This window comes from Pseudophryne corroboree, chromosome 7 (assembly GCF_028390025.1).
Source record: "Pseudophryne corroboree isolate aPseCor3 chromosome 7, aPseCor3.hap2, whole genome shotgun sequence".
Classification (NCBI taxonomy): domain Eukaryota; kingdom Metazoa; phylum Chordata; class Amphibia; order Anura; family Myobatrachidae; genus Pseudophryne; species Pseudophryne corroboree.
In genome coordinates, this window is record NC_086450.1 from 326,215,808 (window position 1) to 326,229,870 (window position 14,063).

The window sequence follows — 14,063 nt, forward strand, 5'->3', positions numbered from 1 at the left end:
AAACACTACACAATTTTATGAGATGTCTGAATTAGTTCCAAATATTCAAGGTCTGCAGTTTTTGTGTGTGTTATCAGGTCTTAACGGATAATCTTATATTTTATGGTATTATTATTATTTTTTTTAATAAAGCAATTACATAAAGTTGAATGTGTACTGTGTAACTATGCAAAGTGAATGATCCTACAGCGGTCTTACATTTTGTATGTGCAACATATGATCTAGAGACTAAAACACAACTGAAACAAAAAAATGAAACACTCTCTAAACACACAATTGATGAACTTATTAACATGTAAGATAGGGAGGCCAATCCCGGGATCGGGATCGGCGGGATCCCGGGATTTGGGCACAAAAATGCCGGGATTTGAATCCCGGGATAGGAGCATTCAAGCCCGGGATTCAAAGGATTACAGTGCGCATGTGCGAGAGGGTGGGTGTAAGTAATAACACTTACTATTAGGCGGGCGGCCGCGGCAGCCATGGACAAGCTGAACGCGGCGGCACTTCAAATGTAGCGCCGGCCGCCAGCCAATCAGAGCTGGTGGACCGGCAGCCAATCAGGGAAGCTGCCGCAGCAGCAGCAGCCAATCAGGAGCCACTGCTGCGGCCGCTTCCCTGATTGGCTGCCGGTCCGCTAGCTCTGGTTGGCTGGCGGCCGGCGCTTCATTTGAAATGCCGCCGCGTTCAGTGTGTCCATGGCTGCCGCGGCCGCCCGCCTAATGGTAAGTGTAATTACTTACATCCACCCTCCCTCCCGCGCCGCTTCCAACCCAACCGCACCGCTACCCACACCCTCCCTCCCGCACCACTACCTACACCCACCCTCCCGCACCGCTACCTACCCCCTCCCTCCTGCACCACTACCTACACCCACCCTCCCGCACCACTACCTACACCCACCCTCCCGCACCGCTACCTACCCCCTCCCTACCTCCCGCACCGCTACCTACACCCTCCCTCCCGCATCGCTACCTACACCCTCCCTCCAGTGCTGCTCCCTACAACCTTCACTGGTCCCTACTGCAATCCCGGGATTGACCGTTTTTCAATCCCGAATCCCAGGATTGAAAAAAAAGGCCCGGGATTGGCCTCCCTGTACAAACACCAAAATCAGGAACCTCTCATTTCTGCTTCTGGGTGGACCCTGCTCCTCTACTACCTAACTCTCAGACTTTGGCTTCCTGTTGCCTTCCTTCCCCTCCTTCTATGATGATACTGGAGTCCCTGTAACATGCAACGCAACCTGCTTACATGATCAAATGCGGTCAGGTGACTGCCTCCCATAGTAGCAGAAATACTTTGCTCTGCTGTGAACAGTCTGATGATCTGATTGGCTGTACAGTACATTGCTCTATTACCACCCACTTCAAAACATGCGACACATGGACTGGAAAGATGTCCTGGCCTTAGTTAAAATGCACCTAGGGACACAGGGGACCAACTTGCATCAGCCTTGTGTATCAAAGAGGCTGCAAATGCTGCCAAAAACATTCACAAATTACATTCAGGTGCAGGGGTTCTCTCAACTCAACATATGGGTGCCCATGTGCCACTAGTTTTGAAGTGAAGTGATTGCAAAAAATCTAATTGGAATGTGTGTGTCTCAGTTGTGTACTGATTGTACTGAAATGCAACAGATAAAAGCTTCTTTGGAGGCCTACAGTTCCAGAAAGATCATAACAAAGCAGTTTGCACATTAGAGTAAGCAGAGCAGCAACCGGGAGTGTTTGGAAAAGATAATAAAACTAAAGGGGGAAACACTTATTTTGACAGCAATGCTTGTTGAGGGAGAAAAATAATGGTAATGATAAAAATGGTTATATCTAGAGGTTATGTAAACCTGCAGATATTTTATCTTTTTGTTCTGCCATTTGAAGTTGTTATTCATTGACTGGAATTTTGTTTTCTAATGTGACAAGGGGCCGTCAGATACAGGGTGGACTTTTAAGTGCAGTGGGCTTCAAATCTAAAAAGGGCTTAAACATGTAAAGCTATATTCACTATGCAGTGCTCGGGGTCTAGAATAAAAAAAGTAAATGGTTGTTTTAACCTAAATTGCATAAATCTGTTTCCATCTCAATTCTGCCTAATGAGATTAAGCCTGATTACAGAAATTTAAACAAACAATGCAATTCTCCTCGTGAAAACATGCCAGATGAAGCCGGATAAGTGATCCTGCACTTCGTAACACCCTGTCAGGTTAATGCTAAAAATACATCTTCTCATTTAGCAGCCCTTAGTGCCAGATGTCAGAATAGAGAACGTTTACTTAAAAAGAGAACTCTTTTTTTTTATTTTTTGTTCTGGTTTCAACATTACAGTGCCAATAGGAAACAAAGCTACATTTTAGATGCATTGCTTGTTGACAGTTAATTATCTGCGGATTAAATTTAGGAGTTGACAAAGCCCAGCATAGTGTTTTGATACAGGGGCTTACCTGCTCTTTTAAGGACCAGGGGGTACCATTTATGATGCTGTCCAGAAGGACAGATGGCTACTGGAGTGCTTCCAGTATGCTACGTCTGAGAGGCTTCTAGAAGCTAAAAGGATTTGTATCTCCCGTGCCAGGAGATGCTCACTTTTGGGGATACGTATGCACGGTCTAACTTGTAAGTGTGCAAAAGGGGGTAGGCCTGTCTTACTCTCAGCTTAATAGGTATGTACTCCACATGTTCACTTTATGCGAAAACAAAAAGTGGCTTTAGTTATTCTTATTCCCCTGCGTAATTTGCTTGGGTTGATCCCAATGTAATGACTGCCACGAATCTTGATGAAAACTATGAATTACACTCACAGATAATTCATTTTTTTCTAAATACTCCATGCTGCCCCAAATGTCCCACCCATGCTGTATCTGAGAATTAGTTTAAGAAACGTTATTATTGGTATTATACTTCACAACTATCTAAAGCCATTATGTATTGTTACATATGCTTATTTTGTTTAGTTGCAAAGACTGCTCAGAGTGAGTGGTACACCATTTTGTGTAGCATATCTTGGGTGAATTGCACTGTAAATGTACAGAAAGCAAAAGCACTATGTGTCTATGTATACCCTTATGCATTTCACATGGCCAGCGAGGTGGATCAGGGGAGGGAAGGGGTGTTCTCACGTAGGCAAAGTTCTGTAAGCCAATGGGGTACATGATCGTATATACGCCTTTGTCACTGACAGACAGTAGAAAGCCGGCGGCAGTATCCCGGCATGGTAAAAATACTACTTAATCTTTAAATATCCCATTTTCTATGCATGTTTAAAGTTATAATGCCTGAGCTGTAAAAAATGCTTTAAGATGCATATTTACCTTGTTGGGATACTGCAGCTGGCATTCTGCTACTGATCTCATCACTGTCGACAAAGTGGCCACTGACCTCTATATTATGTATCTGCTACACTCCATGTGCACGTAACCACTGGTGATGACGTATAGTAACCAAGGAGCATGTGCTACCAGTGCAGAGGCATAAGCATCTTCTAAATACGCTAGTTTTCTAGGCACTTTTCTTTTGAGCAATTTACACCCACTTTTCTACCAGCCCAGCTACAGGTGCTAGGTGTGTCTGCTTCGCCTTAAATTTATAGATTATTAAATGTCTTCTAAAATGTAAATGTAGATATTATATTTTTAAAATACTCTAATATTTACATTTTAGCAGTTGTTTTGAAATGGAATGACCTATGTGCAGGATATTTTGCCCTTTGTACATTTCCTATTAACATACCTTAAATATAGGACTACCCTCTATTTTTCTCCCTTTCAAACTCAAATATCTGATACTTCTAATGTCTGAATCTGGGAATCCGACTCTGTCAATGCCCCACACCAAGATTGTTTCCTGAACGTTGGTGTCAAATGAGAGAATTTGAAATATATTTAATAATCTACCAAGCTCTGTCTTGTCTCCAACATGCCATCGGCTCCCACTGCTAGGGAGACGAAGTAGACCCTAGTGTAGCAGATGGGGAGGAGAGACGCGCTGCCAGGAATGCAGTTAGCAGTGGGGGGGGGGGGGGAGGAGAGGAGTGAGACAGAGAAACAGGCAGAGATGGGGGCAGGGCGGGAGAGAGCAGGACAGGGCAGCATGCAGAGATGTGGGCGGGGCAGAGCAGGAGGCCTCAATAACATTCGTTTTCACTAATTTCTAGTCTATTCTGAACACCTCACAATATTGTTTTTAGGCCAAAAGGTTGCACCGAGGTCGCTGGATGACTAAGCTAAGCGACACAAGTGGGTGGCACAAACACGTGGCCCATCTAGGAGTGGCACTGCAGTGGCAGACAGGATGGCAGTTTTAAAAACTGTCATTTTACAGCATACAGGACCAGTGTACTTTTATTTTAACAACAGCACCCCTGTATTTTTACAACATACATGACCAGTGTACTTTTATTTTAACAACTGCACCCCTGTATTTTCACAGCATACAGGAGGAGTGCCCCTGCCTCCTGTACAACACAGTGACAGCCAGGACAGTAACACACATGTACAGCTGCAGCACCCCTAACGGCACATGAAAGTTAAACACCAGTGACAGCCAGGACAGCACCCCTAACTTCACAGGGACACCACAGTGACAGGACAGCACCCCTAAAGAGCACACACCGACCCTACCCAACGCCACCACCCACAGAGAGACAGAGGTCTGTCTCCCTCATTCTCCAAGTCCAGAGTGAAAATGGTGGCTACGAGCGGCTGTTTATATGTAATCCAAAACCTGCAAGAATCCGATAGCAGGATGATGAGGTTTTGCCTCATTCTGGTTTCAGAGTCTGGCGGAAAGTCCTGAGCAGGGCTCGGTTCCCGGCTCGGAACGTGAAGTTCAGGTGGGGAACTGAACCCGCTCATCTCTACAATTTTCTACGTCAGATCTGTAGCCATTAATAATAAGAATTTACTTACCGATAATTCTATTTCTCATAGTCTGTAGTGGATGCTGGGACTCCGTAAGGACCATGGGGAATAGCGGCTCCGCAGGAGACTGGGCACAAAAGTAAAAGCTTGAACTAGCTGGTGTGCACTGGCTCCTCCCCCTATGACCCTCCTCCAAGCCTCAGTTAGGATACTGTGCCCGGACGAGCATACATAATAAGGAAGGATACTGAATCCCGGGTAAGACTCATACCAGCCACACCAATCACACCGTACAACCTGTGATCTGAACCCAGTTAACAGTATGATAAACGAAGGAGCCTCTGAAAAGATGGCTCACAACAATAATAACCCGAATTTTGTAACAATAACTATATACAAGTATTGCAGACAATCCGCACTTGGGATGGGCGCCCAGCATCCACTACGGACTATGAGAAATAGAATTATCGGTAAGTAAATTCTTATTTTCTCTAACGTCCTAAGTGGATGCTGGGACTCCGTAAGGACCATGGGGATTATACCAAAGCTCCCAAACGGGTGGGAGAGTGCGGATGACTCTGCAGCACCGAATGAGAGAACTCCAGGTCCTCCTCAGCCAGGGTATCAAATTTGTAGAATTTAGCAAACGTGTTTGCCCCTGACCAAGTAGCAGCTCGGCAAAGTTGTAAAGCCGAGACCCCTCGGGCAGCCACCCAAGATGAGCCCACCTTCCTTGTAGAATGGGCTTTAACTGATTTAGGATGCGGCAGTCCAGCCGCAGAATGCGCCAGCTGAATTGTGCTACAAATCCAGCGAGCAATAGTCTGCTTAGAAGCAGGAGCAACCAGTTTGTTGGGTGCATACAGGATAAATAGCGAGTCAGTTTTCCTGACTCCAGCCGTCCTGGAAACATAAATTTTCAAGGCCCTGACTACGTCCAGTAACTTGGAATCCTCCAAGTCGCTAGTAGCCGCAGGCACTACAATAGGTTGGTTCAAGTGAAAGGCAGATACCACCTTAGGGAGAAACTGGGGACGAGTCCTCAATTCTGCCCTATCCATATGGAAAATCAGATAAGGGCTTTTAAATGACAAAGCCGCCAATTCTGATACACGCCTGGCCGAAGCTCTGCAGCACCGAATGAGAGAACTCAAGGTCCTCCTCAGCCAGGGTATCAAATTTGTAGAATTTTGCAAACGTGTTTGCCCCTGACCAAGTAGCTGCTCGGCAAAGTTGTAAAGCCGAGACCCCTCGGGCAGCCGCCCAAGATGAGCCCACCTTCCTTGTGGAATGGGCGTTTACAGATTTTGGCTGTGGCAGGCCTGCCACAGAATGTGCAAGCTGAATTGTACTACAAATCCAACGAGCAATCGTCTGCTTAGAAGCAGGAGCACCCAGCTTGTTGGGTGCATACAGGATAAACAGCGAGTCAGATTTCCTGACTCCAGCCGTCCTGGAAATATATATTTTCAGGGCCCTGACTACGTCCAGTAACTTGGAGTCCTCCAAGCCCCTAGTAGCCGCAGGCACCACAATAGGCTGGTTCACGTGAAACGCTGAAACCACCTTTGGGAGAAATTGAGGACGAGTCCTCAATTCTGCCCTATCCGTGTGAAAAATCAGGTAAGGGCTTTTATAAGATAAAGCCGCCAATTCTGAGACACGCCTGGCTGAAGCCAGGGCTAACAGCATTACCACCTTCCATGTGAGATATTTTAATTCCACAGTGGTGAGTGGTTCAAACCAATGTGATTTTAGGAACCCCAAAACCACATTGAGATCCCAAGGTGCCACCGGGGGCACAAAAGGAGGCTGTATATGCAGTACCCCTTTGACAAACGTCTGGACTTCAGGCACTGAAGCCAGTTCTTTTTGGAAGAAAATCGACAGGGCCGAAATTTGAACCTTAATGGACCCTAATTTTAGGCCCATAGACAGTCCTGTTTGCAGGAAATGTAGGAAGCGACCCAGTTGAAATTCCTCTGTAGGGGCCTCTTTGGCCTCACACCACGCAACATATTTTCGCCAAATGCGGTGATAATGTTTCGCGGTTACATCCTTCCTGGCCTTTATCAGGGTAGGGATGACTTCTTCTGGAATGCCTTTTTCCTTCAGGATCCGGCGTTCAACCGCCATGCCGTCAAACGCAGCTGCAATAAGTCTTGGAACAGACAAGGTCCCTGCTGGAGCAGGTCCTTTCTTAGAGGTAGAGGCCACGGGTCCTCCGTGAGCATCTCTTGAAGTTCCGGGTACCAAGTCCTTCTTGGCCAATCCGGAACCACGAGTATAGTTCTTACTCCTCTCCTTTTTATGATTCTCAGTACTTTTGGTATGAGAGGCAGAGGAGGGAACACATACACTGACTGGTACACCCATGGTGTTACCAGAGCGTCCACCGCTATTGCCTGAGGGTCCCTTGACCTGGCGCAATATCTGTCCAGTTTTTTGTTGAGACGGGACGCCATCATGTCCACCTTTGGTTTTTCCCAACGGTTTACCATCTCTTGGAAGACTTCTGGATGAAGTCCCCACTCCCCCGGGTGAAGGTCGTGTCTGCTGAGGAAGTCCGCTTCCCAGTTGTCCACTCCCGGAATGAACACTGCTGACAGTGCTAACACATGATTCTCCGCCCAGCGAAGAATCCTTGCAGCTTCTGCCATCGCCCTCCTGCTTCTCGTGCCGCCCTGTCTGTTTACGTGGGCGACTGACGTGATGTTGTCCGATTGGATCAATACCGCCTGACCCTGAAGCAGGGGTTTTGCTTGACTTAGGGCATTGTAAATGGCCCTTAGTTCCAGAATGTTTATATGAAGAGATGTTTCCATGCTTGACCACAAGCCCTGGAAATTTTGTCCCTGTGTGACTGCTCCCCAGCCTCTCAGGCTGGCATCTGTGGTCACCAGGATCCAATCCTGAATGCCGAATCTGCGGCCCTCTAGTAGATGAGCACTCTGCAGCCACCACAGAAGAGACACCCTTGTCCTTGGCGACAGGGTTATCCGCTGATGCATCTGAAGATGCGATCCGGACCATTTGTCTAGAAGATCCCACTGAAACGTTCTTGCATGGAATCTTCCGAATGGAATCGCTTCGTAAGAAGCCACCATTTTTCCCAGGACCCTCGTGCACTGATGCACTGACACCTGGCCTGGTTTTAGGAGATTCCTGACTAGCTCGGATAACTCCCTGGCCTTCTCCTCTGGGAGAAACACCTTTTTCTGGACTGTGTCCAGAATCATTCCTAGGAACAGGAGACGTGTCGTTGGAATCAGCTGCGATTTTGGAATATTTAGAATCCACCCGTGCTGACGTAACACTAACTGAGATAGTGCTACTCCGACTTCTAACTGTTCCCTGGACCTTGCCCTTATCAGGAGATCGTCCAAGTAAGGGATAATTAAAACGCCTTTTCTTCGAAGAAGAATCATCATTTCGGCCATTACCTTGGTAAAAACCCGAGGTGCCGTGGACAATCCAAACGGCAGCGTCTGAAACTGATAATGACAGTTTTGTACTACAAACCGGAGGTACCCTTGGTGAGAAGGGTAGATTGGGACGTGGAGATAAGCATCTTTGATGTCCAGAGACACCATATAGTCCCCTTCTTCCAGGTTTGCTATCACTGCTCTGAGTGACTCCATCTTGAATTTGAAACTCTTTATGTAAGTGTTCAAGGATTTTAGATTTAAAATTGGTCTCACCGAGCCGTCCGGCTTCGGTACCACAAACAGCGTGGAATAATACCCCTTTCCCTGTTGTAGGAGAGGTACCTTGATTATCACCTGCTGGGAATACAGCTTGTGAATGGCTTCCAAAACTGCCTCCCTGTCGGAGGGAGACTTTGGTAGAGCAGACTTCAGGAACCGGCGAGGGGGAGACGTCTCGAATTCCAGTTTGTACCCCTGTGATACTACCTGCAGAATCCAGGGGTCCACTTGCGAGTGAGCCCACTGCGCGTTGAAATTTTTGAGACGGGCCCCCACCGTGTCCGAGTCCGCTTGTAAAGCCCCAGCGTCATGCTGAAGACTTGGCAGAAGCAGAGGAGGGCTTCTGCTCCTGGGAAGAGGCTGCCTGGTGCAGTCTTTTTCCTCTTCCTCTGCCCCGGGGCAGAAATGAGTGGCCTTTTGCCCGCCTGTACTTATGGGAACGAAAGGACTGAGTTTGAAAAGACGGTGTCTTTTTCTGCTGAGAGGTGACCTGGGGTAAAAAGGTGGACTTTCCGGCCGTTGCCGTGGCCACCAGGTCCGATAGACCGGCCCCAAATAACTCCTCCCCTTTAAACGGCAATACTTCCATATGTCGTTTGGAATCCGCATCCCCTGACCACTGTCGCGTCCATAACGCTCTTCTGGCAGAAATGGACATAGCACTCACTCTTGATGCCAGGGTGCAAATATCCCTCTGTGCATCACGCATATATAGTAATGCATCCTTCAAATGCTCTATAGTTAGTAATATACTGTCCCTATCCAGGGTATCAATATTTTCAGTCAGGGAATCCGACCACGCAACTCCAGCACTGCACATCCAGGCTGATGCGATTGCTGGTCGCAGTATAACACCAGTATGTGTGTATATACCCTTCAGGATATTTTCCAGCCTTCTATCCGCTGGTTCTTTGAGGGCGGCCGTATCAGGAGACGGTAACGCTACTTGTTTAGATAAACGTGTGAGCGCTTTATCTACTCTAGGGGGTGTTTCCCAACGCGCCCTAACCTCTGGCGGGAAAGGGTATAGTGCCAATAATTTATTAGAAATTAGCACTTTTTTTATCGGGGGAAACCCACGCTTTATCACACACCTCATTTAATTCATCTGACTCAGGAAAAGCTACTGGTAGTTTTTTCACTCCCCACATAATACCCTTCTTTGTGGTACTTGTAGTGTCAGAAATGTTCAATGCCTCCTTCATTGCCGTGATCATGTAACGTGTGGCCCTACTGGACATTACGTTTGTCTCCTCACCGTCGACACTGGACTCAGTATCCGTGTCTGGGTCTGTGTCGACCCACTGAGGTAACAGGCGTTTTATCGCCCCTGACGGTGTCTGAGACGCCTGGACAGGCACTAATTGATTTGTCGGCTGTCTCATGTCGTCAACAGTTTTTTGTAAAGTGCTGACATTGTCACGTAGTTCTTTAAATACAACCATCCAGTCAGGTGTCGACTCCCTAGGGGGTGACATCACTAATACAGGCAATTGCTCTGCTTCCACATCATTTTCCTCCTCATACATGTCGACACAATCGTACCGACACCCAGCACACACACAGGGAATGCTCTGATAGAGGACAGGACCCCACTATCCCTTTGGGGAGACAGAGGGAGAGTTTGCCAGCACACACCAGAGCGCTATATATATATCTATAGGGATAACCTTATATAAGTGTTACTCCCTTTATAGCTGCTGTTTATAATTTAGCTGCCAATAGTGCCCCCCCTCTCTCGTTTTTACCCTGATTCTGTAGGGACTGCAGGGGAGAGTCAGGGAGCCGTCCTTCCAGCGGAACTGTGAGGGAAAATGGCGCTTGTGTGCTGAGGAGATAGGCTCCGCCCCTTCACGACGGCCTTATCTCCCGCTTTTTTCTGGAAAACTGGCAGGGGTTAAATACATCCATATAGCCCAGGAGCTATATGTGATGTATTTCTTTTGCCATCCTAAGGTATTTCTGTTTTTATTGCGTCTCAGGGCGCTCCCCCCCAGCGCCCTGCACCCTCAGTGACCGGAGTGTGAAGTGTGCCGAGAGCAATGGCGCACAGCTGCAGTGCTGTGCGCTACCTTAGTTGAAGACAGGAACGGCTTCTGCCGCCGATTTCACCGGACCTCTTCGTTCTTCTAGCTCTGTAAGGGGGCCGGCGGCGCGGCTCCGGGACCCATCCAGGCTGAACCTGTGATCGTCCCTCTGGAGCTAATGTCCAGTAGCCTAAGAAACCCAATCCACTCTGCACGCAGGTGAGTTCGTTTCTTCTCCCCTTAGTCCCACGATGCAGTGAGCCTGTTGCCAGCAGGACTCACTGAAAATAAAAAACCTAAAATAAACTTTTACTCTAAGCAGCTCAGGAGAGCCACCTAGCATGCACCCTTCTCGTTCGGGCACAAAAATCTAACTGAGGCTTGGAGGAGGGTCATAGGGGGAGGAGCCAGCGCACACCAGCTAGTTCAAGCTTTTACTTTTGTGCCCAGTCTCCTGCGGAGCCGCTATTCCCCATGGTCCTTACGGAGTCCCAGCATCCACTTAGGACGTTAGAGAAAATAACTGATGCTGAGGTAGACATGGTGAGCAGCTTTAAACTGCTCAGTGTCCATATGTCTGGGGATATGTTTTGGGCCACCATGGAACCTTTCTCTAGCCCTATGCAGATTCCCCGTCTGAGTATGGCCTCCAATGTGAGTGATAGCGTGTCCTTCTATGCAACCACTTTCAGAGGCAAGACCGCAGCATTCCCATAAATTGCCTGTGCCACTGAATCTGTACTGGGACTCTGTGTGCTAATAGTCAGGACCCATGCGTGGTGTAACGTAAAAGCATGTGCAGCAGAACAAACATCTAAAGAATAGAATGTATGTATTCTGGAGCAATTACAGTATCAGCCCAATCCTACTCCTCTTATGATCTGCCCAACCTCAGATCACACGAAATGCTTAGCCTTTGCCATAAAGCTCAAAATTGAGCTCAGGTGTATCCTGTCTCCACTGATCATTCTTGAGATGTTCCTACAGCTTAATTGGAGTCCACCTGTGGTAAATTCAGTTGATTGGACATTATTTGGAAAGTGACACACCTGTCTAGATAAAGTCCCCACTTGACAGTGCATGTCTGAGCACAAACCAAGCATGAAGTCAAAGGAATAGTCTGTAGATCTCCGAGCCAGGATTGTCTCGAGGCACAAATCTGGGGAAGGGTACAGAAAAATATCTGCTGCATTGAAGGTCCCAATGAGCACAGTGGCCTCCATCATTCATAAATGGAATAAGTATGGAACCACCAGGACTCTTCCTAGAGCTGGCCGGCTGTCTAAACCGAGTGATCGGGGGAGAAGGGCCCTAGTCAGGGAGGTGACCAAGAACCCAATGGTCACTCTGTCAGAGCTACAGCATTCCTCTGTGGAGAGAGGAAGACATCAAGAAGGTCAACCATCATGGCAGTAATCCACCAATCAGGCTTGTATGGTAGAGTGTCAAGACGGAAGCCACTCCTTAGTAAAAAGCACATGGCAGCCTGCCTGGAGTTTGCCAAAATGCACCTTAAGGACTCTCAGACCATGAGAAACAAAATTCTCTGGTCTGATAAGACAAAGATTGAACTCTTTGGCATGAATGCCAGGCGTTATGTTTGGAGGAAACCAGGCACCGCTCAGCACCAGGCCAATACCATCCCAACAGTGAAGCATGGTGGTGGCAGCATCATGCTGTGGGGATGTTTTTCAGCGATAGGAACTGGGAGACTAGTCAGGATAGACGGAAAGATAAATGCAGCAATGTACAGAGACATCCTGGATGCTCTAGAGCGCTCATGACCTCAGACTGGAGCCACGGTTCATCTTTCAGCAGGACAACAACCCTAAGCACACAGCCAAGAGATCAAAAAAGTGGCATAAGGACAACTCTGTGAATGTCCTTCAGTGGCCCAGCCAGAACTCAGACTTGAATCCGATTGAACATCTCTATGAGAGAGATCTGAAAATGGCAGTGTACCAACGCTACCCATCCAACCTGATGGAGCTTGGGAGTTGCTGCAAAGAGGAATGGGCGAAACTGCCCAAAAATAGGTGTGCCAAGCTTGTGGCATCATATTCAAAAAGACTTGAGGCTGTAATTGCCGCCAAAGGTGCATCAACGAAGTATTGAGCAAAGACTGTGAATACCTATGTACATGTGATTTCTTAGTTTTTTATGCAAAAATCTCAAAAATATTTTTATTCCATTAATTCCAAAATGTGTAAAAAGTGAAGTGCTGTGAATACTTTCCAGATGCACTGTATGTATGTATGTATGTATATATATATATATATATATATATATATATATATATATATATATAAAATTTATCTATATCTATCAATATATATATATATATCTACATATATATATATATATATATATATATATATCTATATATATTTTATTGCCAAGCAGACATAACAGATTTTTGAGAAACACTATTGTAACTGTACATGGATTTTTAGATGCACCATGTGGAAAGATTCAGTGCTAATAATGCGAGCTAATGTCTAATTGTGGTCTAATGAGAACACTAAATCATTAATGATAAAGAGTTAACAGCTATATTATAAGAATATACGTTATGGTAGGAACTTACCGTTGATAATGGTATTTCTCCTAAGACCAAAGGATAACATTGGGATATGACGAAGCGACAGTGGATTTGCACCAATCGGTCAAAGCTTTTCGGCCTCCCAGCATGCAACAGGCTGTCAATATATTCCCGCCTCCTGGCTCAGGCAAATCAGTTGTATTCCCAAAGCTCAAGACAGGAGCATCATAGATAGCACTAATCAGGCGAGAAGAACACACATGCACACCCTTCTGTACAAGAAGGAAGAGGTTAGTGAGTAAAAGGATCCTCAAATCAGATGCATCAGGGTGGGATCCCTGTGGATCCTGTGGACTAGAAGAAATACCGTTATCAACGGTAAATTCTTACCATAACGTATATTTCTCCGGAAGGATCCAAAGGATAACATTGGGATTTCATTTTCCGTTCACTGCACCAATGAATATAGATTTGCCATATTCGGTGATAAATGCAAGCTGAGGAGGGTTTCCTTGCTCTGAGCATTGTTTGAATTACCTGTTGAGAGAATACTCTTGACTTCAGGATAGAGGTCTCAAGAGCCACGCTGTCAAAGACAGTCAATCCAGATGTCTGTGATAACAGACATCAGTAGATCTGGACGTTGGGGGAGCAGGAATGGAGCATCCATCGACATTCTCTGCAGATCTGTGTACCAATGTCTTCTGGGCCAAGCCGGAGCTATTAGATAAAGCAAGGAAAGGGTGCTGTAATACTTTCTCACCAACCTGGGTAATAAGGTGATTGGAGGAAACACATAGGCCAGATGAAAATCCCATATCAGCGACAAGGCATCCACAAAGATCGCTGTGGGATCCTTTGTTCTTGACCCGTATGCGAGAGCTTTGTAGTTCTGTCGGGAAGCCATGAGATCCATTTCTGGCAACCCTTAC

The 14,063-nt window shown here is 46.7% G+C and overlaps 1 protein-coding gene across 3 annotated transcripts in view; it reads right to left on the bottom strand.

Moving 5' to 3' along the window:
* The window catches only part of ERCC4 (ERCC excision repair 4, endonuclease catalytic subunit), a 114,985-nt gene that overhangs the window by 5,821 nt on the left and 95,101 nt on the right, over nt 1-14,063 (bottom strand). The gene's annotated exons all lie outside the window — the stretch shown is intronic.